Raw genomic sequence first — 26,660 nt, 5'->3', positions numbered from 1 at the left:
AGTGGTTTGGACAAGATTTTGTTACCTGAAATCAACGTTTCCTGATGTGAACATTGCTCAACCCTCTGTCATCTTTCTTTACTATCTTCTAATTCTGCAATTATTTCTTGAGTCTGGTAATGGATGTTCAAGTTTCACTAAATGGTAAATTACTTTAAGAAAAGATCCATATCTGATTTCTTATACCTCACTTGGTGTATTGTTTGGTCTAAATTAGTGATTCAGTAAATATAGATAGACTAAAATATAAGGACATCAGAGTGGTGACTGAATAGACCTCTCATGGTGACCATGGCCAGAGTTCAAGTCAATTTGCCAAGGACTAGTGTGGGGTTCCAGGTGACTGACTTAGGCAGTTATGCCATGAGGTTTTGTTAGTAATAGACTTGAGCCAGAATTCTTGAGGTATAGCTGAGACTGCAGAGCAATAAAGACCAGATGCAAATAGCAATGCGAAAAGAGCAGAAGGAGAAAAATTAGTATTTCAGTCCATGCTGGCTAATATTAGATGGAGATTTGTGTGTGGTACTGTAATACCCAAGTGGGATATATATCTTTTTATTATGGTAAAAAACACATAATCTGATATCTACTATCTTAATAAATGTTTAAGTATATACTACAACATATTTAACTATATGCATACTGTTGTACAGTACATCTCTGGAATTATTTCATTCTGCATAACTGAAACTCTATACCCACTGAACAGCAACTCTGCATTTCGTCCTCCCCCCAGCCGCTGACAACCACCATTCTACTTTCTGCTTTTATGAGTTTGACTACTTTAAGTACCTCATATAAGTGGAATCATGCAGTATTTGTCTTTCTGTGACTGGCTTATTTCACTTAGCATAATGTCCGCAAGCTTCATCACATTGTAGTATATGACAAAATGTCCTTTTTTAAGGCTGAATAATATTCCTTTGTAGGTATTTATTACATTTTATTTATCTGTTCATCTGTCTATGAACATTTAGATTGTTTCCACCTCTTGGCTATTGTGAAAACGACTACAATGAACATGGGAGTGCAAATGTCTCTTCGAGATCCTGTTTTGAATTCTTTTGGATAAATACCAAGAAGTGGAATTACTGGATCATCTGGTATTTCTATTTTTAATTTTTTGAGGAACTTTCATACTATTTTCTGCAGTGGCTGCGCCGTTTTACATTCCCACCAGCAGTATAAAGGGTTTCAATTTCTCCATATCCTCATCAACACTTGTTATTTTTTGTTTTATTGATAATGGCCATCCTAATAGGTATGATGTGATATCTCATAGTCATTTGCATTTCCCTGATGAACAGTGATCTTGAGCATCTTTTCACGTATCTTTTCATCTTTTGGCCATTTGTATATCTTCTTTGGAGAAATGTCCATCGAAGTCCTTAGGACATTTTTTTAATCAGGCTATTTGTTTTTCTGCTATTGAGTTGTAGGAGTTCCTTATATATTTTCCATATTAACCCTTATCAGGTATATGGTTTGCACATATTTTCTCCCATTCCATAGGTTGCCTTTTCACTCTGTTGACTGTTTCCTTTGTTGCAGGAACATGTTAGTTTGATGTAGTCCCACTTGTTTATTTTTGCTTTTGTTACCTGTACTTTTGGTGTCATATCCAAGAAATTAGACCAATGTTATGAAGCTTTTCCCCTGTGTTTTCTTCTAGGAGTTTTAAAGTTTCAGATCTTACATGCCTTTAATATATTTTGAATTGATTTTTGTGTATGGTGTAAGATAAGAGTCCAACTTCACTCTTTTGCAAGTGGATATCTGGTTTTCCTAACACAATTTGTTGAAAAGACTATCTTTTCCCCATTGTGTATTTTTGGCACCCTTGCTGAGGATCATTTGACCTTCTATGTTTGTGTTTATTGAGGGCTCTCTATTCCATTCCATTGGTCTAAATTCTGTCTTTATGCCAGTACCTTACTGTTTGGTTTGGTTTGGTGAGGAAGATTGGCCCTGAGCTAACATTTGTGCCAATCTTCCTCTATTTGTTTGTATGTGGGACACTGCCACAGCATGGCTTGATGAGTAGTGTGTACACCCATGTCTGGGATCTGAACTCATGAACCCTGGGTCACTGAAACAGAGCTTGCAAACTTAACCACTGCACCACCTGGCCAGCCCCTTACTGTTTTGATGACTGTAGTTTTATAGCCAGGGTGTGTGAGGCTTCCAGCTTTCTTCTTCCTTCTCAAGATTGTTTTGGCTATTTGGGGTCCTTTGTGTTTCTATATGAATTTTAGAATTGTTTTTTCTATTTCTGCAAAAAGTGCCATTGGGATGTTGATAGGGATTGCACTGAATCTGTAGATTGCTTTGAATAGTATGGATATTTTAATAATATTATGTCTTCCAATCAATGAACACTGGATATATTTTCACTTATTTCTGTTTTCTTTAATTTCTTTCAGCAATGTTTTGTAATTTTCAGCGTTTATCTTTCATTTCCTTGGTTGAGTTTATTCCTCGTTAATAAAGGGGTTTTTTTGGATGCTATTGTAGGTGGGATTATTTTCCTAATTTCCTTTTCAAATTGTTACTTGTTAGTGTATAGAAATGCAACTGATTTTCGTATGTTTATTTTGTATCCTGCAACTTTACCGAATTCATTTATTAGTTCTGACAGTTTTTGCATGGAGCCTTTAGGGTTTTCCACATGTAAGATCATGTCATTGTGAATGGATACAATTTTACTTCTTCCTTTCCTATTTGGATTCCTTTAATTTATTTTTCTTGCCTAACTGCTCTAGCTAGGACTTCTAGTACTATGTTGAAATGGTGAGAGTATCCTTGTCTTGTTTCCGATCTTAGAGAAAAAGACTTCAGTTTTTTACCACTGAGTATAATGTTAGTTGTGGGCTTTTCATATATGGCCTTTATTATGTTGAGCATGCTTGAGCCCTCTTGAAGACTTCCTATATGTAACTGGAGAGACTTTGAAGTGGAGGTGCAGGAGGTGGGGGAAATAAGCAAATAAAGTCTAGGCAATAATATCCCTTAATATCATTATAACCACAAAATGGTGTGACCTAGATTTAACTAGTTTGTATAAAAACAACATGGAGCCAAGAATAAGATGAGAATCAGATCAAATGTAAAACAGGTAACAAACAAAGGAGAAGGGTCAATGATAATCCCTGAAACATTGGTGGGATATACTTGCATGTCCTTTATTATTCACTGGATATGTAATATGTAGGTTATTTTGATGACTTCAAGGAAAATATAGACAAGTAGGAATTCTAATTCAGGGATCTTGGTAGGAAATTCTTGGATATGTTACTCCTGGGCATGTGTTATGGGCTGAATTGTATATCTCAAAAAGATATGTTAAAGTTCTAACTCCCAGTACCTCAGAATGTGAGCTTGTTTGGAAACAAAGCCATTGGAGATGTAATTAGTTAATATGATGTCATACAGGAGTACGGTGGGCCCTTAATCCAATATGACTTGTGCTCTTATAAGAAGAGGAGGAGAAACACAAAGACAGAGACACACAGGGAGTAGTTGATCAGGTGATGATGGAGGCAGAGGTTGGACTGATGTATTTACAAACCAAGGAATGTCAAGGATTGCCAGCAACACCAGAACCTAAGAGAAAAGCATGGAACAGATTCTCCCCTAGACGCTTCAAAGAAAACATGGCCCTGTGACACCTTGTTTTTGGACTTCAAGCCTCCAGAACTCTGAGATAATAAATTTGTGTTGTCTTAAGCTTTCCCAGTTAGTGGCTCTTTGTTACAGCAGCTTTAGGAAACTAATACACAATGGCTGACTGTCCGTGGGGCAAAGATGATACAGAGCAGTTTAGAGAGAAATTAGTCAAGAAATGCCATGGAGAAAACTTATGGGACAACTATTATTGTGGTCACAGACTATTATCAAGTTAGATGAATGCTACACCCTTAGGCCAATCGCTGCAGCATACAGCGCATTTCACTCTGTGGGCTGCTGAACACAAACCAGCTTGTTAAGTCATCAGTCACTCTCACATGTAGAGTAATGGAAGCAAAAGACAACATGTTATTTACTGAAAAATCGCTCTCTTTAAATTGAACAATGGAAGAGTTAAATAACAGCTTATGTGTTACTGCTTCCCATTCTTCTGCTTGATTTCTCTTTCTTATGTGCCTATAATATTAAGATCCCCATGGACGCCATTGATGGTGCTAATATGGCTCAAGGAAAAATGCCCAACTATGAAATAGGAAGAAAAAGAGTTTAAAAGCATTGATATAAAACAAGACCCACTGGAATTTATCTGAGTTCAGTGATTACCAAATCTATATTCAAGACTCTGGTTACATAGTCTAAAAGCAACTGGAAGAAAAATTGAATATACCACAAACCATAGGAATACTTTTTTCTCTGCAACAGCAAGTATCTGAATATCTGATAGTATCTATTGCATTTTTTGCATTTTTCATTAAGTTAAGTCGGCATCACCGGATCAAGTCCTAAAAAGTAAATTCAAACCTGAAATTTCTAAGTATATAATAGGACTGCTTAAAGAACCATGCATACACACACCTATATATTTACATATGGAGCAGCCTGCATAGTGTAACATATTTCTACATATATGTTTAGAACTAGTATATAATAATAACATAATAATAATATATAATATAATATAAATTATAATTACATATAATATAATTATATACATTAGTTCTACACATATATGTAGAATATATACATATATGTCAGTCTTAATGCTGACCACACTTTTTGGTTAGATTTCCCGACATCTCCTAGACCTGGGTGGAATTTGTTCAGATTAAAGCTCTTGGATGTTCTTCTTGGTCCTGCTTTGTGGAGTTTCTCCTTGTGAATGCACAGGTAAGTATTCAAATAAAGATCCAGTGTGACTCCTGTGCAGATTTCTGGAGTTCTTTCTCTGTGTATCTCCATTTGCTCTGCTATCTTGTTCTTCAAACTCTAGCCTTCTTGTCCCTCCTGAACTTTGAGCACTGTCTCAACTCAGTGAGACCACCATACTGTACTTGGTACAGCCTGCGTATGTCTGGGTCAAAAATTATCTTTAGGCAGAAAGTTCAGGCAATCTGAAGTCTCCATTAGCTTTGTTCTTGCAGAGATCACATTCTGCCCTACCTGGTGTCTAAAAGACTGAAAATTGTCATTTCATATATTTTATCCAGGTTCCTAGTTATTTATTGTGAGAGGTCAAATCCCCACCCATTATTCCTTTGTTCTCAGGAGTAGACTTCTATAAACTACTTATTTACATAAAATATATCCAATCTCTTTTAAACTCTTTCCTAAAATACTAATTTTATGTTTCTTTATAATCTCCAAATTATCAGAATTTTTATGCACAATTGTTATTTTTTTCATTCTTATCCTTTTTTGTTTCATTTTCAAAAGTCAGTCTGGTACTTAAAAACAATAGCATAATGTAGGTGGTTGTTAGGAGTTCTGCAGGTTCAGACCTGTTTGTCCAATGGGTCTTTTGAGTGTGATGGGTACACTTTCCTGATGGTATCTAAGTGGGAATATGGAAATTAGACGACTTCTAAATGACACTTACACTATAATTAAGGAGAGTGTTATTCTGTGACAAGATCCACACCAGCAGTTCTAGTTCTTCCAAGACAGCTTTTTTCCCATTTCTTTAGGGAGCAGTTCTCAAGTTTTGGTCTGAGGATAAACACTGTGCTGCCAGCTCAAATTTTCAGAAGAGGTAGGAGGGTAATTTAAGCAGCTGTCCTGTAAAATAATAATGATAAATAATAATAATAATCCAATTATTCCTCTTGATTTCTACCGAACCACCATTCCTACTCCGCAAACCTGTCACCAGAATAAACGGCTCCTGAATCCAATGAATAGTTCCCCTTTGTTGTAGGCTATAATTCCTCCACAATATGCTTGGTCTCTTCTAGGAATATTTTGAAATCTTTGGTCTGCTAAAGCCTCCTGTCTCATTCTTAATACTGCTGTGGATTGACTAATTTATTATCTTTTATCTTTCTTTTCGTTTTATAAGAATTTAGCAGAGATAGAAGTAAAACACATATTCTTAGTCTACTTTCTGTTTTAGATGCCTGAGGTTTTTCTTTTTTTTTTGAAATCATTTTACATCTTAAAAATTCCGGTTTCTTCTTACATGTAATGTGTATAAAAATGTTTGTCTTACTTCCTAGCAGCATTATTTATGAAAATAAATCTAAAGATAAAATGTATATGAAAGTGTTTGGTAATTGTAGACAATTGAGTTAAATATTTGGACACATTGCTTTCCTTTCCTTTAAAAAAAAAAGGAAGGAAAAAAGAAACAAATTAAACAAAATATGATCCTTTTAGGAGTTTTGTAGTGTTTAACCAGACATTGTCATGTGCATTGTCTTTCATTGGTATGTATCAAATTTGTTAGGCTTGGGCTCAGTGAGTTTGGGTGGTGTTTTGTGCAACTTCACAGAGCTAACAAATCGTAACAGCCTTGGTCCTTAATCCATGCCATTAAACACAATAACTTCGGGTATTCACTAGTGAATGAATGACTGCTCTAATGGAAATTCTGGGAAGGATCCACTCCCTCCTGCTTCCTGATGGTCTCTAGAACATGATTGTGTCATTATTGGCAACATTCTCATATGGACCTGGCATAGGAGATAAGATAAATCTCCCGAGAAACATGAGAACTGGAGAGTTCCTCTTTGTTTTAAAGTTAAGGTAGCTTAACTTCTAAGGAAAAGAATTTACTATTTAAATGAGCCACTCTTTTACTTGAGTAGGTAACAGGTAAGGTCAAGTTTCCAGCCTCAACTCATACATCCTTCCAGTTGCCGTCATGATTTCCAGCTATAAAAAAATGCACTAACTAGATTTTACATGCTCTGTAATTTCATGAGCCATTGTGTAACACCAAAAATTATCATTACCAGTGAAATGAGTTGCCTTTGATTCTTTTTTTTTTTTTCCACAACCCAACTCCAGAATTGAATTTCATGTAGAATGTTTCAAAATTCACAGAACCTTTAGCCCAGAATTCATGTCAGAAGTGACAATTTCTGATAACATTTGAACTCATTATTTTCAAGCTTGCAAGCTTTTGCTGATTTTAAATTAGTTGCTAGAAATACTGTTATATGCTATATTTACATCATCCTTGAGATTCTTGCCCATCTTTACATGTTACAAAATTTCAACTCCCATTCATATGGCTTTTGAAATTTTTCATGCCTACACAATGATAGAAAGAATAATTAATAAGCATACATCCTCCAAGTTTCATGCTTCCCCCCAATAGTATTTATTTTTCTCCCTTCTCACATCTTACCACAATGTTTGTAAAAAGAAGAATTCTAAAGTAAAATAACATATATCTTTTACCGAACTTATTGCCAGGAAAATGAATGGTTTATATTTTTTCTGTCTCAAGAAAATGAATTAAAAGGCACTACCCAAAAGGAATATGAGCTCAATTGGTAGTATTCTCCTCACCCAGTATAAGTGTTTATCAAAAATTTTCCCCATACTATGTTGAGAAATATATATTCCCTTGTTACAAAGCATATGTATATATATATATATACACACATATACATATGAAAATAAAATGCTTCATGAACAAACTTACCTTTATTACATATGTTGCATCCTACTTTTTGTCTATTACATTTTTAAAAATGATGTTTGTAATCCATTTCATTACAGATGGCCTAGCATCTCAAGACCCTTTGTAATTATGAAGAATTGTCAGGAAGGGCTAGAAAATTCCCACCCCTCATTTTGGCCACTAGAGTATGAACATGGGACTTGGTCTTGTCCAGTTAGATCTTTCCAGAAGGGGCACTGAACCTTTATGTTTTTAAACTTGAAATATAGTATATATTTATAGAAGTGGATAAAATAAAGAACTGAATGATTTACCATTATAAGAATACCTGCACAAATACCATCAAGGTTAAGAAATAGTAACACTGAGATGGTGTCTTAAAAGCCCTCCAGGGCCCTGTATGGTCAGGATCTCTTTAATCCTCTCCAAAGCTAAGTACTGTTTTGATTTTATCACTTTCTTGCTCCATTTGTATTTGTTGCTACCCAAGCATTTATTTCTAAATACCATAATTAGATTTTGCCTTTTAAATTTTTATATTACTGAATATTGATATGTATTGTTTCATATCTTCTCTTGCTCAATATTATTTTTATAAATCCATCTTTGATGTTGCAGGTAGCTATAGTTCATTCAGTGTTCTTGCTGTATCATATTCTGTTCTGGGACCATATCCACAATTTACTTTTCTATTAATGTTTAAAGGACATTTATATTGTATCTAGTTTGAGGCTATTATGGTTAATAGTATCACGAATATTATTCTACATGACTCAGTGTAAATGTGGGCTCATTTCTGAAGTGTATACACCTAGCAGCGGAATTACTTGATCATAAGGTTAGTTTATGTTCAACAATAGTAGAAAATGACTGTTTTACAAAGCAGTTGTTTCAACTTACACTCCCATCAGGAATGTATGGGAATTCCAGTTGACCTACATTCTCATCAGCACTTTCAGAGTTTATAATTTTAGTCAAATTGTTCAGTGTGTATATTAATCTCATTTTGGATTTAATTTCCTTTCACTAATGAATAATGAGGTTGAGCATCTTTTCCTATGTTTTAAAGCCACTTGGAAATCCTATTTTATCAAATTCCTGTTCAAGTCTTTTAACTTTTTTAAATTGGGTTGTCTGTCTTTTTGAAGTTGATTTCGTAGGATTACTTTATGTTCTTTACATATGTTTATTTTCAGTTATATGTGTTTTAATACCTTGTCCCACTCTGTGGATTGCCTTTTTATTATTAATACAAAAATTAATTTTAAAGCAAATAATTTTAACATTCCCTTTATGTTCAATAATGTTGTGTCCTTTTCAAGACTATATGCCTCTGTTTAATCACAACCCTCTCCGTCCTTTCGAGAGGTAACCATTGGCTATTGTGGTAATTATATGCCTGCTTTAAAAATATATATTTTTATAATTTCTTTATGTACACTACATAACTTTTAAAATTTTACTTGTTTTGTACATTATATAAATGGTGTCATACTTTATATATTCTTTTTTATGTATTGCTTCTTTTGATCAATATATTGTATGTAGTTCATATATTTCCACAGATCAAGAGTATTCCAAAACATGTATATAACCTTTTCCCTTACTTTTACTTATTGATAAATAGGTTTGTTTCTCTCCATTTCATTGGTCTGTCTATCTTTGCATCAATATCATTCTACTTTAATTATTTTAACTTATAATATGTATCGATATCTGGTAATGCGTGTTCTCCAAGTTCGTACTTCTACTTCAACATTATCTTGACTATTCACAGGTCTTTGCATTTCCATATGTTTTAGAATAAGCTTGGCAATGTCCACACAAAGTGTGGCCATATTTTGATTGAAATTGCTTTGATTCTATTAATCAATTTTAGGAAATTGTCATCCTTAACACATTTAGTTTTTTAATTCATGGATATTGTACATTGCTCCATTTATTTTGATGTTTTAAAATTGCTTTTAGTATTTTTTTGTTGTTTTGTGATGATGCCTTGCTTACTTTTAATTAGATTTTTCCTAGGAATTTGATATTATTTGTGCTATTTTAATTACAGCATAGATCAGTTTAACTTCTCTAATCATTTGTAGCTAGTATATGGAAATAAAATGGGTATTTGTATATTGACCTTATGTTCAGTAAGCTTGCTAAATTTGTCAATTCCAATAGGTTTTCTCTAGATATTTTGCTTTTGTTTTTATTTTTTAATTTTCCATGTGCACATTCATGTCATCTATAACTGGTAGAAATTTTAGATCTTCCTTTCTAATCCTTATGCCTTTTACTTTGTTGTTTTTGTTCTTTCTTGTATCGCTGCTAGTGCTAAAATTAAAGTGTTGACAGCAAACACCCTTGTCTAACTGTTACTGGTCTTGGAGGAAGGTAGCATTTGACCATTAAATGTGATGTCTGCTGTAGTTGTTTGTAAATATCCTTATCAGGTTCATGTTTGGGAAATTCAATTCTATTCCTAGATATAACTCATATTGACTGAAGATAGTTCACTTATTTCTTTTAAAAATACAGTCTTTATCTTTTAACTACAGCATTACGTCTACTTTAATTTCATGTAATTTCTGACTTATGCTTATATCTGACATATTTTGTGATTTTTATGTGTCCTACTTGTTCTGTTTTCTCAATTTCTAGCTTTATTTTGGATTCTTTTTGTGTGTGTGTGTGAGGAGTACTAGCCCTGAGCTAACATCCGATGCCAATCCTCCCCTGTTTTTTTTTCTTGAGGAAGATTGGCCCTGAGCTAACATCTGTGCCCATCTTCCTCTACTTTATATGGGACGCGGCCACAGCACGGCTTGACAAGCAGTGCGTCTGTGCACACCCAGGATCCGAACCTGTGAACCCCGTGCCACCAAAGCGGAGCGCACGCACTTAACCACTTGCACCACTGGGCCGGCCCCTGGATTCATATTTTTAATCAGGTTTCTAGTGGAAAATCCCAGCGTAGAAATCCCAGCATGCTCCTCTAAGTCTTGTGTAGCCCTGGGAAGCGGTCTGCATCTGCCTCTGTGGCTCTCCTTTCATGTGAGACAGAGTACTGCTACGGCCCCTGGTTTCAAATGCAGAGCTTGCCTCTGGCTGATTCTCTCACACGGATTACTTAGTTTCTCTTGCCCCATGGACCTGAACTTCCAAGGGCCTCTGCCTGATTCTGAGTGCAGAGGCCAGGATGTACACGGCTTAAGCCTTGCTCACACCCGGAGTTTCCTTTTGCCTTTTGATACATGTAAATGTTTATCATGTTTTTGTCCCCATCTATGGCTTTTCAATTATCTTGATATTTTATTAATCATTTATCTATTTTTGTATTTGGAGAAGAGGGTGTCTCACAACATACAGTTGTAATTCCTACCTAACTGGCATTTCTAACTCGGTTTCTGTTGCCTGGAATTGGAGCAGTGGTCTGACTAGAGATGACGACGGCCACAGCGGTGGCAGTGGAGATTAGTGTCTCGATTTGAGATAAATATATTTTGTATCAAATTTTATAAAATTTTACTATTGAATGTGGGTGGTGAGGTATTTCGGAGTTGTAGAAATATTTCTTGTCTTATGGTTTGAGCAACTGGATAGATTTAGTATCATTATTGGAGTGGGAGAAATTGGAAGAGAAACTTGGTTTTTTAGTGGATTACAATTCAGACTGTAGTTCTGAACATGTTAAGATAAAATGTTTGTGAGACACCAAAGTAGACATAGCAAGCAGGTGGTTGGATACGGTAGAAAAACCTGATTAGAGACAAAGTAGGGATTTGTCAGTAAATAAATGGTATTGAAGCCATTTTCTCCAGCTGATACTTTTTGCTCTAGTCTGCTAGGTTGAGTTTTCAGTTGGTCACATGTGTTTCCTAATTCTGACCCTGCTAACTGAGCTTCAAACCTTCTGTAGGCAAGTCTTTCAATACTTCCTCCATTTCACATGATTCCTGAGTTTTCTCTTACTCAGCTCATTCTTAACATTTAAACGGAAAGGAAACAAGAGTGGCTCATAATTAAGTCCAAGGAACATTGGTTGACTTATCATGAAGAAATGGATATCAGACAGAACAGGGGGTGATTCAGATAAATGTTTGGCTGGGACTTTTGTCTGATTTGTTAGGCTTTTTTCTAATAGCACTTGAATTATCATTTCACATGCATATTTTTCTTTTAAATAGAAAGTCAAAGTTTATGTAAACCCTTCTTTCATAATTTAAAGCTCTTTCAGACATCAGACCTATCGTAAATATAAAGAGTCATTCTCAAGAATGCAATTGATGACAATTTGTGAAAATGAATAACACTAAAACTTTGTTTATTGATTCTGAAGAGGACTTAAAATAAGATATATCATTCTGGACCCCTTATATTCAGATCTTCATTAGCGAAAATTGCCAAATTCATCTAATCAGATGGTAGGTCGGTTTTCACAGCAACATTTAAGAAATAGAATACGCTTGTAACTGTAGAAAGAGAAGAATTTCAGAATGTACAATGTTGAATTCCATCATTACTACTGCAATCGTATTCTCAAGGTATGAGACAAAATAATGTGGCACTCCTACTTACATGTAAATATATTTGCCATTTTCAGCAGTCCTCTTCCAAAAGAAAAAAAAAACGAAGAATCAGAAAATGAAAGTTTGTACCAGAATAGAAACACTAGTATCTGAAAAAAAAATATATATCTGGTTCCATATAGTTGAATAAATTTCTTTTATTCAACCAGTGTTCCCACTCCAGGCCCCTGTTCTCTCTCCCACCAGGTGTAATAATTACTCCTGAATAAATCTGAATCAGTAAAGCATAAAATGTGAAACTTTGTTTTAAAACAACATAATGAAAAAATCGGAAGCATCTTAATCGGAAGCTTAACTTGCCAAGTCTCATCGGATTTACTTCCCGACCTGATTTTCCATCTCTGATATGAAGAGCTGCTCCTTGGTTCACTGGTGCTGTGCCTAACTCAGCCTTCTGCTGAGTCCCTGCTACCAAAAGTGAAAGTAGTTAAGACAGTTTAATAAGTGCCATTATAATGAACAAGCAGTCTTGGGTCTTGTGCTTTAAAAATCAATAAGCTGACTTCGCACTATTTTAACTCGCTGTTAATTAAAGTAAGCGCCGTTTGAGGGAAATGAGAGGTGGAGGATGGAGGTTAACTGTGGCTTTGTTCTTTTTCCCTCTCCCATTCCTACCCCAACCTATGTGAAGGGGAGAGAAGCCATAATTGTAATAAGGATCCAGGCCACTTAGTAAATGTTTAATTACATTCAGATCTATTCACTTAGCTTACGAGTCATTGTCAGCCAGTTAATGGAACATTAATTAAAAAGCATATTCAATGAGGTGAGGATCATTTGCATGTGGAAGGTTTCTACCTGCCTGTGGAGCCCTGATGGACAGTCTCTGCTAATTAGCATAATTTCACAGAAGACCAAACCTTTGTGTCATTTAATAAAATATCTCATGACAGCAGCATAATGTATGAAGGAACGATAGCTAGGGTTAGGAACCAAATTGGCAGTGTGGCTGGAAGTTAAGACAGAATGAAGGTATATAAGAAAGCTTTAATGTTCTAAGTAAAAAGGGAAATGTGTAAGCTCAAAAAGGTTTTGTGTATTTTTTAATATATTTTATAGAAAATGTGTCTGTTAATACTAGGTCAGTTTTTGCATTTGATTGGTAGAACAATTCTTCTTCCTTCACATTCATTTCCTAAGACATTCTATTTTACTATATTCGTGATTTCAAAAATTCAACGAAAATGCTGCTTTCTAGATATTTTTAAGTTTATGATATTAAAGAATAATACATTTCAATAAATTTTTAAATATATTTTGCATGCGTACTAAGGGAAGGTCACTGTTCTAGGGACTAAATTTTAATTTCAGTTTTGTTCATGAAATCATGCAGCTTGCTGTTGCAGAAACAACAAGATCCTCTATCTTGTGGTTTTTATACTCTGGATGTTTTGGAAAATATACACTTCATACAGGTGCACTAACTTAACAGCACATTTAACAATTCCATTTTTAATGAAAATTTAATTTTACCGCAATTCAAGGTAATATACATTTTTTTTTATTGATGTTTTAATGGGTTTGTAACATTGTGAAATTTTGGGTTGTACATTTTTGTTTGTCCATCACCATATATATGACTCCCTTCACCCCTTGTGCCCACCCCCCACCCCCCTCCCGCCACCCCCACTGCCCCTGATAACCACAGTCCAGGTTTCTCTGTCCATGTGTTGGTTTATATTCCACATATGAGTGAGATCATACAGTGTTTGTCTTTCTCTTTCTGGCTTATTTCACTTAACATAATACGCTCCAGGCCCATCCATGTTGTTGCAAATGGGACGATTTTGTCTTTTTTTTTAATGGCTGAGTAGTATTCCATTGTATATATATACCACATTTTCTTAATCCAATCATCAGTCGAGGGACACTTAGGTTGCTTCCACTTCTTGGCTATGGTGAATAATGCTGCAATGAACATAGGGGTGCATAAGCCTCTTTGGATTGTTGATTTCAGGTGCGTTGGATAGATTCCCAGTAGTGGGATGGCTGGATCATAGGGCATCTCTATTTTTAATTCTTTGAGGAATCTCCATACCGTTTTCCATAGAGGCTGCACCAATTTGCATTCCCACCAGCTGTGTATGAGGGTTCCTGTTTCTCCACATCCTCTCCAACATTTGTTGCTTTTGTCTTGGTGATTATAGCCATTCTAACGGGCGTGAGGTGGTATCTTAGTATTGTTTTGATTTGCATTTCCCTGATGATTAGTGATGTTGAGCATCTTTTCATGTGCCTATTGGCCATCTGTATATCTTCCTTGGAGAAGTGTCTGTTCATTTCCTCTGCCCATTTTTTGATCGGGTTGTTCGTTTTTTTGTTGTTCAGTTGTGTGAGTTCTTTATATATTATGGAGATCAACCCCTGGTCAGATGTATGTTTTGCAAATATTCTCTCCCAGCTGGTTGGTTGTCTGTTCATCTTGATTCTGGTTTCATTTGTCTTATAAAAGCTCTTTAATCTGATAAAGTCCCACTTGTTTATTTTTTCTTTAGTTTCCCTAGTCTGGGTAGGCATGTCATCCGAAAAGATTCCTTTATGACCAATGTCAAATAGTGTGTTACCTATATTTTCTTCTATGAGTTTTATAGTTTCAGGTCTCACCTTCAGGTCTTTGATCCATTTTGAGTTAATTTTTGTGAATGGCGATAGCACATGGTCCACTTTCATTCTTTTGCATGTGGCTGTCCAGTTTTCCCAGCACCATTTATTGAAGAGACTTTCCTTTCTCCATTGCATGTTCTTAGCACCTTTGTCAAAAATTAGCTGTCCGTATATGTGTGGTTTTATTTCTGGGCTTTCAATTCTGTTCCATTGATCTGTGTGTCTGTTTTTGTACCAGTACCATGCTGTTTTGATTACTATTGCTTTGTAGTATGTTTTGAAGTCAGGGATTGTGATGCCTCCTGCTTTGTTCTTTTTTTTTAAGATTTCTTTAGCTATTCGGGGTCTTTTGTTGCCCCATATAAATTTTAGTATTCTTTTTTCTATTTCTGTGAAGAATGTCATTTGGATTCTGATTGGGATTGCATTGAATCTGTAGATTGCTTTAGGTAATATGGACATTTTAACTATGTTTGTTCTTCCAATCCACGTGCATGGGATATCTTTCTATTTCTTTATGTCATCATGGATTTCTTTCAATAATGTCTTGTAGTTCTCATTGTATAGGTCCTTGACCTCCTTGGTAAGATTTATTCCTAGGTATTTTATTCTTTTTGATGCAATTGTAAATGGTATTATCTTTTTGACCTCTCTTTCTGTTAGTTCATTATTAGCATATAGAAATGCAACTGATTTTTGTAGATTGATTTTGTACCCTGCAACTTTGCTGTAGTTGTTGATTGTTTCTAAGAGTTTTCCAACAGATTCTTTAGGGTTTTCTATATATACAATCATGTCATCTGCAAATAGTGAGAGTTTCACTTCTTCGTTACCTATTTGGATTCCTTTTATTCCTTTTTCTTGCCTAATTGCTCTGGCCAAAACCTCCAGTACTATGTTGAACAGGAGTGGTGAGAGTGGGCAGCCCTGCCTCGTTCCTGTTCTCAGAGGAATGGCTTTCAGTCTTTCCCCATTGAGTATGATGTTGGCTGTGGGTTTGTCATATATGGCCTTTATTATGTTGAGGTACTTTCCTTCTATTCCCATTTTATTGAGAGTTTTTATCATAAATGGATGTTGTATCTTGTCAAATGCATTCTCTGCGTCTATTGAGATGATCATGTGGTTTTTATTCTTTGTTTTGTTGATGTGATGTATCACGTTGATTGATTTGCGGATGTTGAACCATCCCTGCATCCCTGGTATAAATCCCACTTGATCATGGTGTATGATCTTTTTAATGTATCGTTGTATTCGGTTTGCCAATATTTTGTTGAGGATTTTTGCATCAATGTTCATCAGCGATATGGGCCTGTAATTTTCTTTCTTTGTACTGTCTTTGTCTGGTTATGGTATCAGGGTGATGTTGGCCTCGTAGAATGATTTAGGAAGTGTTCCATCTTCCTCTATTTTTTGGAATAGCTTGAGAAGGATGAGTATTAAATCTTCTTTGAATGTTTGGTAAAATTCACTGGAGAAGCCATCTGGTCCTGGACTTTTATTTTTTGGGAGGTTTTTGATTACTATTTCAATCTCTTTACTTGTTATTGGTCTATTCAGATTCTCCATTTCTTCTTGGTTCAATTTTTGGAGGTTGTATAAGTCTAAGAATTTATCCATTTCTTCTAGATTGTCCAATTTGTTGGCATATAATTTCTCATAGTATTCTCTTATAGTCCTCTGTATTTCCATGGTATCCGTTGTAATTTCTCCTCTTTCATTTCTAATTTTATTTACTTGAGCCTTTTCTCTTTTTTTCTTAGTAAGCCTGGCTAAGGGTTTGTCAATTTTGTTTATCTTCTCGAAGAACCAACTCTTTGTTTCATTAATCCTTTCTACTGGTTTTTGGTCTCAATTTCATTTATTTCTGCTCTGATTTTTATTATTTCTCTCCTTCTGCTGGCTTTGGGCTTTGTTTGTTCTTCTTTTTCCCGTTCTGTTAGGTGTAATTTAAGGTTGCCTATTAGGGCTTTTTCTTGTTTGTTAAGGTGGGCTTGTATCGCTATGAGTTTCCCTCTCAGGACCACTTTTGCCGCATCCCATATGGTTTGATATGGCATATTATCATTTTCGTTTGTTTCCAGATAGTTTTTGATTTCTCCTTTAATTTCATCAATGATCCATTGGTTGTTCAGTAGCATGTTGTTTAATCTCCACATTTTTGTCACTTTCCCAGTTTTTTTTTCATGGTTCATTTCCAGTTTCATAGCCTTATGGTCTGAAAAGATGCTTGTTATGATTTCAATCTTCTTAAATTTATTGAGGCTTGCTTTCTTTCCCAACATATGGTCTATCCTAGAGAATGTTCCATGCGTGCTTGAGAAGAATGTGTAGTCAGCTGTTTTTGGATGGAGCGCTCTGTATATGTCTACTAGGTCCATCTCGTCCAGTTTTTCATTTAAGTCTACTATTTCTTTATTGACTTTTTGTCTGGATGATCTATCCATTGCTGTAAGTGGGGTGTTAAGATCCCCTACTATTATTGTGTTGTTGTTGATTTCTCATTTTAGGTTTGTTAATAGTTGCTTTATGTACATTGGTGCTCCTATGTTGGGTGCATATATATTTATAAGTGATATGTCTTCTTGATGGAGTGTCCCTTTTATCATTATATATTTCCCTTCTTTGTTTTTCTTAACCTGTTTTATCTTGAAGTCTACTTTGTCTGATATGAGTATGGCAACACCTGCTTTCTTTTGTTTGCCATTAGCTTGGAGGATTGTCTTCCATCCTTTCACTCTGAGCCTGTGCTTGTCTTTAGTGCTAAGATGTGTTTCCTGAAGGCAGCATATTGTTGGGTCTTGCTTTTTAATCCATCCTGCCACTCTGTATCTTTTGATTGGAGAGTTCAATCCATTTACATTTAGGGTAATTATTGATATATGAGGGCTTAATGTTGCTGTTTTGTCACTTATTTTCTGGTTCTTTTGCATTTCCTTTGTTTCTTGTCCCATTTGTTTTGGACTGCCCATTCAATTTGGTTGTTCTGTCTTAAGACTCTTCTAGTTTTCTCTTTGTTTATCATATGTGGTTTTGTTTTGATTATTTGTTTAGTGGTTACCTTGAGGTTTGGGCAAAAAACATTGTGTATGAGATAGTCCATTATCTGATGGCCTCCTATTTCCTTATACTAAGTCAATTCAGGCACTTTCCTCTTCCCCTTCTAAGTTTTTCTTGTTATACCTTATTCTATCTTGTGTTGTGGCTGTGTGTTTACAGTGATGAGGTTAAATTTATTTTTGGTGAATTTCTTCCTTTGATCTTTGAATTTAGTATTTAAGTGGTTGCTAACCTATTCCGGTAAAGATCTACTATTTTTCTGAGTTTGTCTACCTACTTTTCTCCTTCCTCCAAGCTTTGTGTTCCCTTTCTCTTCTTTTTTTCAGGCCTGAGGGCCTTCTTGAGTATTTCTTGTTGTGGGGGTCTCGTGGCCATGAACTCCCTTAGCTTTTGTTTACCGGTGAGAGTTACTATTTCTCCATCATATTTGAAGGATATTTTTGCTGGATAGAGTATTCTTGGCTGAAAGTTTTTGTCTTTCAGTATTTTGAATATATCATTCCAGTCTCTTCTAGCCTGTAAAGTTTCTGTTGCGAAATCCGCTGAGAGCCTGATGGGAGTTCCTTTGTACGTTATTTTTTTGTTTTTGTCTAGCTGCCCTTAATATGGTTTCTTTATCGTTGACCCTGGCTAGCCTTACCACTAGGTGTCGTGGTGAAGGCCTTTGTCTGTTAACATATATAGGTGTCCTGTTGGCTTCGCTTACTGGTATTTCCTGCTCCTTCCCCAGATTTCGGAAATTCTCAGCTATTATTTCCTTGAATAGGCTCTCTGTTCCTCTTTCCCTCTCCTCTCCCTCAGGAATACCTATAATTCTTATGTTACATTTTCTAATAGAGTCAAATATTTCTCGGAGTCTTTCTTCATTTCTTTTTAGTCTTAGTTCTCTCTCCTCTTCCATCTGGAGTATATCTGTATTCCTATCCTCTAAGGTGCTAATTCTTTCCTCCATATTGTCAGCTCTTTTCTTTAGAGATTCCAGATTCCCCTTATCTCCTCCATTGTGTTCTTCATCTCCATCAGCACTGATTGGTTTTTCTTTATGATTTCAATCTCTTTTGTGAAGAAACTCCTAATCTCATTTAATTGTTTGTCTGTGTTGTCTCGTATTTCGTTGAGCGTTTTTATGATAGGTATTTTGAAATCTCTGTCGTTTAGTTCATGGATTTCTGTGTCTTCGGGGTTGATTTCTGAGTGCTTGTCATTTTGTTTCTGGTCTGGTGATTTCATATATTTTTGCATTGTGGTTCCTGTGTTGGTTTTGTTTTTCCTCATCCTGGAAATCTCTGGTTGCAATTTCCACCTGCCGCCACTGTCTGGTGGTAAAGGGCTGTGTAGTCTAAGCCCCCTGCACTCTGCCCCGGTTTTTCTGCTGCGATCCGCAGTTTTGGTTTTTTTTTGTTTTTTTTTCCCCGCTGCGATCCACGGGTCCAGTCCTTTGATCAGGTCTGCCGCGGATCGCTTGGTCTGGTCTGCCGCAGATTGCTAGGTCTGGTCTGCCGCCGATCGCTAGGTCTGGTCTGGTCGGTTGAGCTGCAGAGTCCAGTTTGCGGGGACGGGGGAGCTCTCTCTTTTGCCCTCTGGGTCCCTGACGTGGGAGGCTTCTCGTTTGCCCCTCTTTATCCGCTCTCTGGGGTGCTCAGATGTTGATGGTAGCCCTGTGGCTCCACTGAGTCCTCTGTGCGGGAGTTTCCCACTGGCTGAGAGAGTCCGAAGAGCCACGGTTTCCCCGCCGAGGGCCGCCCCTCCCCCCTCTCTGGGAGCTGCGTGGACCCGGATCGCTGATCTGATGGGGAGGGAGAGGAGTTCTCCTTACCTCTCCCCACTTCCTCCGGGGGCCCAGCACGTTCCGCTCTCAGATGTGCGGCAGTGTGGATCCCTCCGCTCTAGCTTTTCACTGTCTGGGATTCCGTTGTTGGTCTGTGACTGTTCCTTTTGTTGTATCTTGTCGGGGGAAGAGTTCACGGGAAAGCTCACTCCGCCATGATGACCAATATACATTTTTAATAATGATTAATAGTCATGGTAAAAATAAATGCTAAAATTTAGCTGTACTTAGATACCAGAGAGCTATTATGTTTATATGTACCAGGTACTGTCTCAGTGCTGTATAATCATTGCCTCTTTTAGCATTCACAGTGTCTCCATTATACAAATTGGAGAACTGAAGCACAGAGCAGTTGCATAATTCGTGCAAGGTCACAGAGATGGTGGATGTCCCAGCCTGGATTCAAATCTAGGCCTATCTTTATTCCAAGCATGTAGTTTTAGCCACCACACTTTAAGAAAAAAGAAAAATGAAAATTTTCTACACAGGAAAAATTTTTTATAACTACTATCTAACCAGTTATTGTCCTTTGTGTTAAAAAAATTGGTCATGTTGTGAAATGATGAAATACATTATCATAAGAAAGTGGAAGAACTTGAAACATGAGTATGCAAGGAAAAATATTCTAGAGTCAGACATCAAAGTCTTAGCCAGATTGTTAAACTGGAATACATTTTTTTAAAGCGAGAAGGAAACAAGAAAAGCAAAACTATGAAAAATGCATTTGACTGTTGCTCTGTAAATAACCCAGAGATGTAGATTCATTACATACATGCACTAGTAAGTAAAGTTTACATCTGTGTGGATTTAAGAGCCCCAGACCTCTGTGTGTTCCTGGATGGGTTCACTCTTCTCTCCTCTCTGGCACTTACAGCCTCATCACTACCATCTGCCTTGACAATATAAGCACAAATCCCATCCTGCCCTTCATCCCTGTCTACATCGATCTAAAATGCCAAGGTCATCCCACAGCCCCAGACTCTCATATTGTACATCTCTTGTTATCACCCCATATCTGGGCTAATCCCAACTCCTGAAACCCTTCCACTGTGGCCTCTGAAATCCATTAGCAAAATCCTTTGTATCATCATTTCTTGTCTGTTTCTTGCACCTTCTTGCTCTGACGGGAATCTGACTCTCCCCTAAGGATACCGTTTCCTTTGTAGCTCTCTCAAAGTGAGACTGCTGGTCTGACTTACTCCTCTTACCTGGCATCAGAGGATGTGTCCTTTGGGCCCTCATTGCTGTTTTCAGACTCTCCCTCCTCCCCAAACCCTCTAGTTTTTAATCTCGTAATCTCACGTCCTCAGATATTTCTAACAACTGCCTTCCTCACTGCAGTATCCATTAGACCCTTGGATTACTCAGCTTCATTCCTTAGAGATTTTAGTTCTAGGCTCAGGGCCACTCTCTCCAGTACGTTCAAGTATTAATTCAGGTGATTTCAATATCCATGTAGATGATCATCCCAATACAATGCCTCACCAGGTCTTGAACTTTCTTTCCTCTGATTCTCTTGTGTACCCCTGCACCAGCCATTCATTTCCATGGTTATAAGCCACAGTTATCATTGACAAAAGCTCCATTCTTTTACAATCTTAATTTCAATCTCAATTTCAAACACCTCATATCAGACTACCACTTCCTGTCTCTCCACTTCACTCCTTCAAGAACACTAACTCCAACATTTCTTTAACTGATCGAGGATTTACAATCCATTATTGCTAACTACTTTTCCTTTCTTTCTTTCGTAACATCTTTATTTTCAAACCAGCTTAGATCCATCTTCCATCATCATCATCACACCATTATCCCTCTCATCTTTCATCATACTTACCTGGAACATCCCATCCCTAATGAAAATCCCTACTTACATGCACCTGTACTCAAGCGCTGATTGTTGCAGAGGAACATCTCACACAGGTTCTGACAGGCTTCATTTTAATTTTATGACACTAACCAGAAATTTTCCCAGAGTGCAACCACACAGTTCTGTTATTTTTCTGCTCCATTCACTCTTCCAGTAGCCTAAATAACTATTATATACTTTCTCCTCTCTCTTCAAACCTCCAAATCTTCCTATACTCTCCTCCTTCTAAATTTATGAGTTTCCTTTGTATTTCACTAAAAAAAATAAAACAATAACCTTCTTTCTGCTCCCTCTATCATGTCTATGTACCTTCCTGTATCTGTAACCAAAATTCTTCCCTTCTCCCTCGTTACTAGGAATGGACTCTCTTTATTCCTAACTAAGGCAGCCTCTCAACTTGAACACTTGTTTCTTTCCTTTATCAACTATTCAAAGCCGTAGATCCAACAATAAATCTGTTCCTTCTGTGGTCAATTTTCTCTTTCAACTAAAAAACAGGATTATAGCTTCTAAACAAGCTGTGATTTCTACTACCAAAAAAAAAAAACAAATCCCCTAACAAGAACTCAAAATAACCTGACCATACATTACATTCCAGCTACCACTCTACTTCTGTTCTCTTTTAGAACAAAACAATGTAGCATTGAACATAATTATTCTCTCCAATTCCTAAACTCTTTCTCTCTTGAACCCACTCCAGGTTTTTACCACTACCATTCCATTGAATTGGCTCTTGTCAATATAACCAGCAAATTCTCAGTTACTGAATCGGATGATCTATTCCCAGATCTATCAGCAGTATTTGACACAGTTGATCATTCCCTCCTTTTCCTTGACAAACCTTTACACAGGTTCAGGGCTGCCCGAATCCTGTTTTCCTTCCACCTCCCTGATCATGCTTTCCATCTCCATTGCCAGATCCTCCTCATGATTCTGTGCTCACGATGTTGGATTGCTCCATCTCCTATAGTCCTATGACTTTAGATATAGTCTGTTTGCTTTCATTTCTGAAAACAGTGTTTTCAGTTTAAGCACTTATTAAACTCCAGATTTGAATAATTAAATTCGCAGTCAATGGCTCCATTTAATTGCCATCTCATACTTAACATGTTCAAAGCCAAATTTTTGATCCCCCACCCATCTCAGTAAACAGCACTGCCAACTGTTTAGTTCCTCAGGCCAAAATCTGTGAAGTAGCATTTGAAATATCTATCCTCCATTTACTATAAAAGCAAGTCCCATGGGTCTACCTGCAATATTCACAATGACAATATCTCGCTTACCTTCTCCCTTACTTTCTCCACCACTAATATTCTTGTCTCAGCCACCACCATCTCTCAGCTGGATTAACGCAATAGCCCCAGCTGGCATTCCTGATTCTGTCATTTCCCTTCTACAATCCACCCAGCAGCCAGGATGATATTTGTAAAATGCAAGTCAGTTCATTTCATCTCTATGCTCAAAATCCTCTCTTGGTTTCTTATATCATTCATTCAGTGAATAAACTAAAGTCCTTACATCGCTTACTAAGCCCAACATGACACGGCCCTATTCCACCTCTCTGACTTCTCATTCCACACTCCTCCCAGCTCAGTCCGTGCCAGTCACACTGAAATCCCCAGTGCTCTTCAAATGGGCAAGTAGGTTTATACCTCAGGGTCTTTGCACCTGCTGTTCCTTTGGCTTGAAATGCTTTTTCCCCATATAATCTCAGGGCTTTATCCCTTACCTCCTTCAGGTCCTTGCTCAAATTTCTTCATATCAGTGAAGCATTTTTTCAATACCATATTTAAAGTTGCAATCCACTTGCCATATCACTCTCTATCCTCTTGCCATATTTTCTTTATTGAACTTCACCAGTTCACTATCTGACAAACCTTATATGTTAATTTTTTTAATTGTTGGTCTCCCTTCTATTGGTATTTATGATTCATGAGTCAGGTATCTTTGTCTTTTTCTTAACCGTTATATCTCCAGCACCTAAAACAATGCCTGATATATAGCAGGTGTTTAGTAAGTATTCGTTAAATGAATGTAATACACATAAAATGCTGGTACCAATCAGTTCAGAATTCCTGTCTGGGTCTATCAATGACAGTACAGCTAATGGGAGATGAGCACAGAAGAAAGACACTGAGAAAAGAGAAATTCTCTCTCTTGCTAGTATTATCTAGAAAGTGAATGAGTATCCAGACAAAAAAACACAGCCTTATGGAGCTGCATGTTAATAGCTTTAATAGCACATAAACGATTAAAAGAGAAAAATCTTCCTTCTTTTAACAAACTAGCTTTTGGCCATCAGTAATGTTTCCCAAAGAGTATTCCATTTGAAAATGTTATGGGAGCTGTTACCCAGGCATTATCTAGGAGAAGAGTTCTATAGTATATAGCTTGAGAAAAGCTGTATCAGACATTTAAATAGGTCTCCACATTGCAGGACTTTTTAAATCCCTCAAATTCAAAATTTAATTGCAAGTCCTGTAAGAGGAATAATTTATATACTGTTTTCCAAATTTGTCTGAATATATAGCACTGTTTTTCAAAAAGGTATTTATGGAATTTCATTAAATAAACTTGGAGATACAACAGCTTATGATTCCCTTAGCAAGCATTCTATCTCGCTCTTCTGGAAGTAAGTGAGGTTATACAATAACCAGTCAGTGATATCAGAAATAATTCTCCTGCCTATCTAATTGATTCATTCAACTATATTTACCTAATATATTTACCTAATACCTACTATAGGCATAATTCTAAGCATTGAGAATATAGGAGGAACGAAGACCCTGTTCTTATGAAGATTACATTTTACTTCCCACTAATAAAACCAAGGAGGTACGACAATATAATCACGGATACAAGGCCCAGATAATATAAGCTATTTCTCAAATATATGAGAGAGTATGTGTTTGTTTTACTATTATACGATGATAGTAATTTTATTATTTTAAATTATATAATTTTACTATTATATAATAAGAAATATATAATAACTTTTCAAATTTCTAATAGTGTAATGCCATCCTGTGGTTTGATATCACATTTTTTATGAACTTTTTTAAAAATTGTGGGGTTTTTTCCATCTCACACACAGAGAAATAGACTAGATGGTAAGAAATTTGAGTTCTAATCTTGAACCCTGAATTTACTAAGCCCTGTGCCCTTTGGCAAGTCATTAAGTATCTCTGAATTGCAAGATCTTTAGCTTTAGAGGAACTGAAGAAACATATATGGAACACTTGCTCTATGAAATGGTGATTCCTATCCCTGCTCTGCATTCCTGCTTCTGCATTTATATAGCAAACATTCTAGGTGTGGGAGGTTACACACCCATACACACGTAATCACCATCACTATTCTCTAGAGCTGACAGGTAAATATCTAGAGCCATGTGATAGTCACTGTGCTAAGATATATATATAAACTATGCTATGGAAAAACATGAGTAAGAAAAAGGTAGCATTCCATATGGAGGTATGGCAGATAATTTTCTAAAATATTTACCTTTTCTTCTTACAGCCCCTCCCTGCAGGAGGATTATAGTCCTTCTGCACTGACATCACGCTTGCCCACGTACAGAGAAATAGGAGTAGAAGTCATGTGTTCCACTTCTCAGCAAAAGCCTTAGGAGCCATCATATGGTTCCACAATCTCTATTTTCACTCTTCTACGAGACTGGTATGAACCAGATAAGAGGTATTCCTTCAGTGTTGGTCTCAGACACTGAAGCTGAGCATAGCTCACTCACAACCGACCTATGATAGACCCAAACATGAGCACAAAATAAAGTTTTGCTGTAAGTCTCTATGATTTGGGGTCATTTGTTACCACAACAACACATAGCCTAAGGTGACTGTTAGAAGAAACTTTAGAGATAGATTTATACTTCAGCTGTGATTTGACGTATAAGGTGCTCACTACATAGGCCTAGGGTAGGGGAAAGAAGAGCTGGGGTCCTAGGTGGAGAGCGCAAATGTGCAAATGTCTGGAGGCAAGAAAAACAGTGTTGACTTTGAGGAATTGCAAATACTTTGGCATGTCTGAGGTTGCCTTTATATACATTAAAAAAATTAGGTTTTAAAGGTAGGCCATGACTATATCATGGTTAATTTTATATATCATGTTAGGGTCTTCAGACTTTATCATACAGATCATAAGGATTTTAAGCAGTGAGGGTATCAAAACTGGTTTTATCATTAAAAAACAAAAAGGCCATTCTAGCTCCAAGATAGGTGATCAATTGGGATACAGTGAGAGACTATTTGGGAAACACTTGGATTAATTCCATAGAGAAATGAGGAAAACTTAAATCATGGAGTTGACAGTGGTGATGGAGATGAAAGGACAAATTCCAGCAGCATTTGGGTGGTAGAAGCAATAAGACTTCATGAGCTATTGGAACCAAGAGGAAGCAGCAGAAATAGAAATAGAGGAGCAGAAGGAGGGAGACGCCGTCTGTTGAAGAGCTCTGAAAGCTTGCACCCCTCTTTACAAACGTGAGGGAGTACCATTTTACCACACTATTAATGAGGAAGCATGGGGGGGGGCAGGGCAGACTGAAATGTGAATTTGTTTTTTCTTTAGGTGAGGCTGTTTGACGGCAGAAGGAGGGACGTGCTGGCCGAGTAGCACTGTATAAGTGTGTCATATTCAGAATTCTACAACTCCTTGTGCATATTGTTAGTAATTACGTGAAAAACCCCTTTTCCCAGTAGGCTATGCCTAAAAACACAATCTGGAATGACAAACACTCTTACTAGTTGCTTGATTCAATTTAACCTCATTATCCAGTAAATAAGTTTGTCTACGTGGCTAGAATGATAGACAGGATAACTAGCACAGCTAGCATGACAACCACCACTAGTGGGGCTGTAGTCTGCCTTGGATAACTGGGTTGTTTTAGGCATGTAGACAGATGCAGCACTTTAAACTAAATGCTTTCATACATTATCGCCCAGTTCTTTCTTTAAAAAGAATTTGTGGCAGAAACTAATCATGAGAAAACCCAAAGAAATTAATGCTCTAAACTTCCTCCCAATGTTTGTTATCAAAAACATTGCGTTCAGGCTTCTGGAGCATCCAAAGTTGTTTTGCTATTTATTATCAAACACTGGAGGGTCA

The 26,660-nt window shown here is 36.7% G+C and overlaps 1 long non-coding RNA gene across 2 annotated transcripts in view; it reads right to left on the bottom strand.

Annotated features, from left to right (window-relative positions):
- LOC147912665 (uncharacterized) overlaps positions 1-26,660 on the bottom strand; it is a 99,199-nt gene that overhangs the window by 36,198 nt on the left and 36,341 nt on the right. Inside the window, exons 4-5 of one of the 2 annotated variants that reach the window (XR_015549759.1) lie at positions 12,167-12,198; positions 11,916-12,060 (exon numbers count right to left, since the gene is read on the bottom strand). The exons of the other annotated variant lie outside the window; for it this stretch is intronic. This is a non-coding gene — a long non-coding RNA (uncharacterized LOC147912665). Of the gene's footprint in view, positions 1-11,915; positions 12,061-12,166; positions 12,199-26,660 lie in introns of those variants that run through there. 2 annotated transcript variants of the gene reach the window in all.

This window comes from Ceratotherium simum, chromosome 34, assembly GCF_057802395.1.
Source record: "Ceratotherium simum simum isolate JZ-2026a chromosome 34, ASM5780239v1, whole genome shotgun sequence".
In the NCBI taxonomy this organism is placed as follows: Eukaryota; Metazoa; Chordata; class Mammalia; order Perissodactyla; family Rhinocerotidae; genus Ceratotherium; species Ceratotherium simum.
Note: the sequence above shows the minus strand (reverse complement) of the source record. Positions and strands in the feature narration are given on the sequence as shown.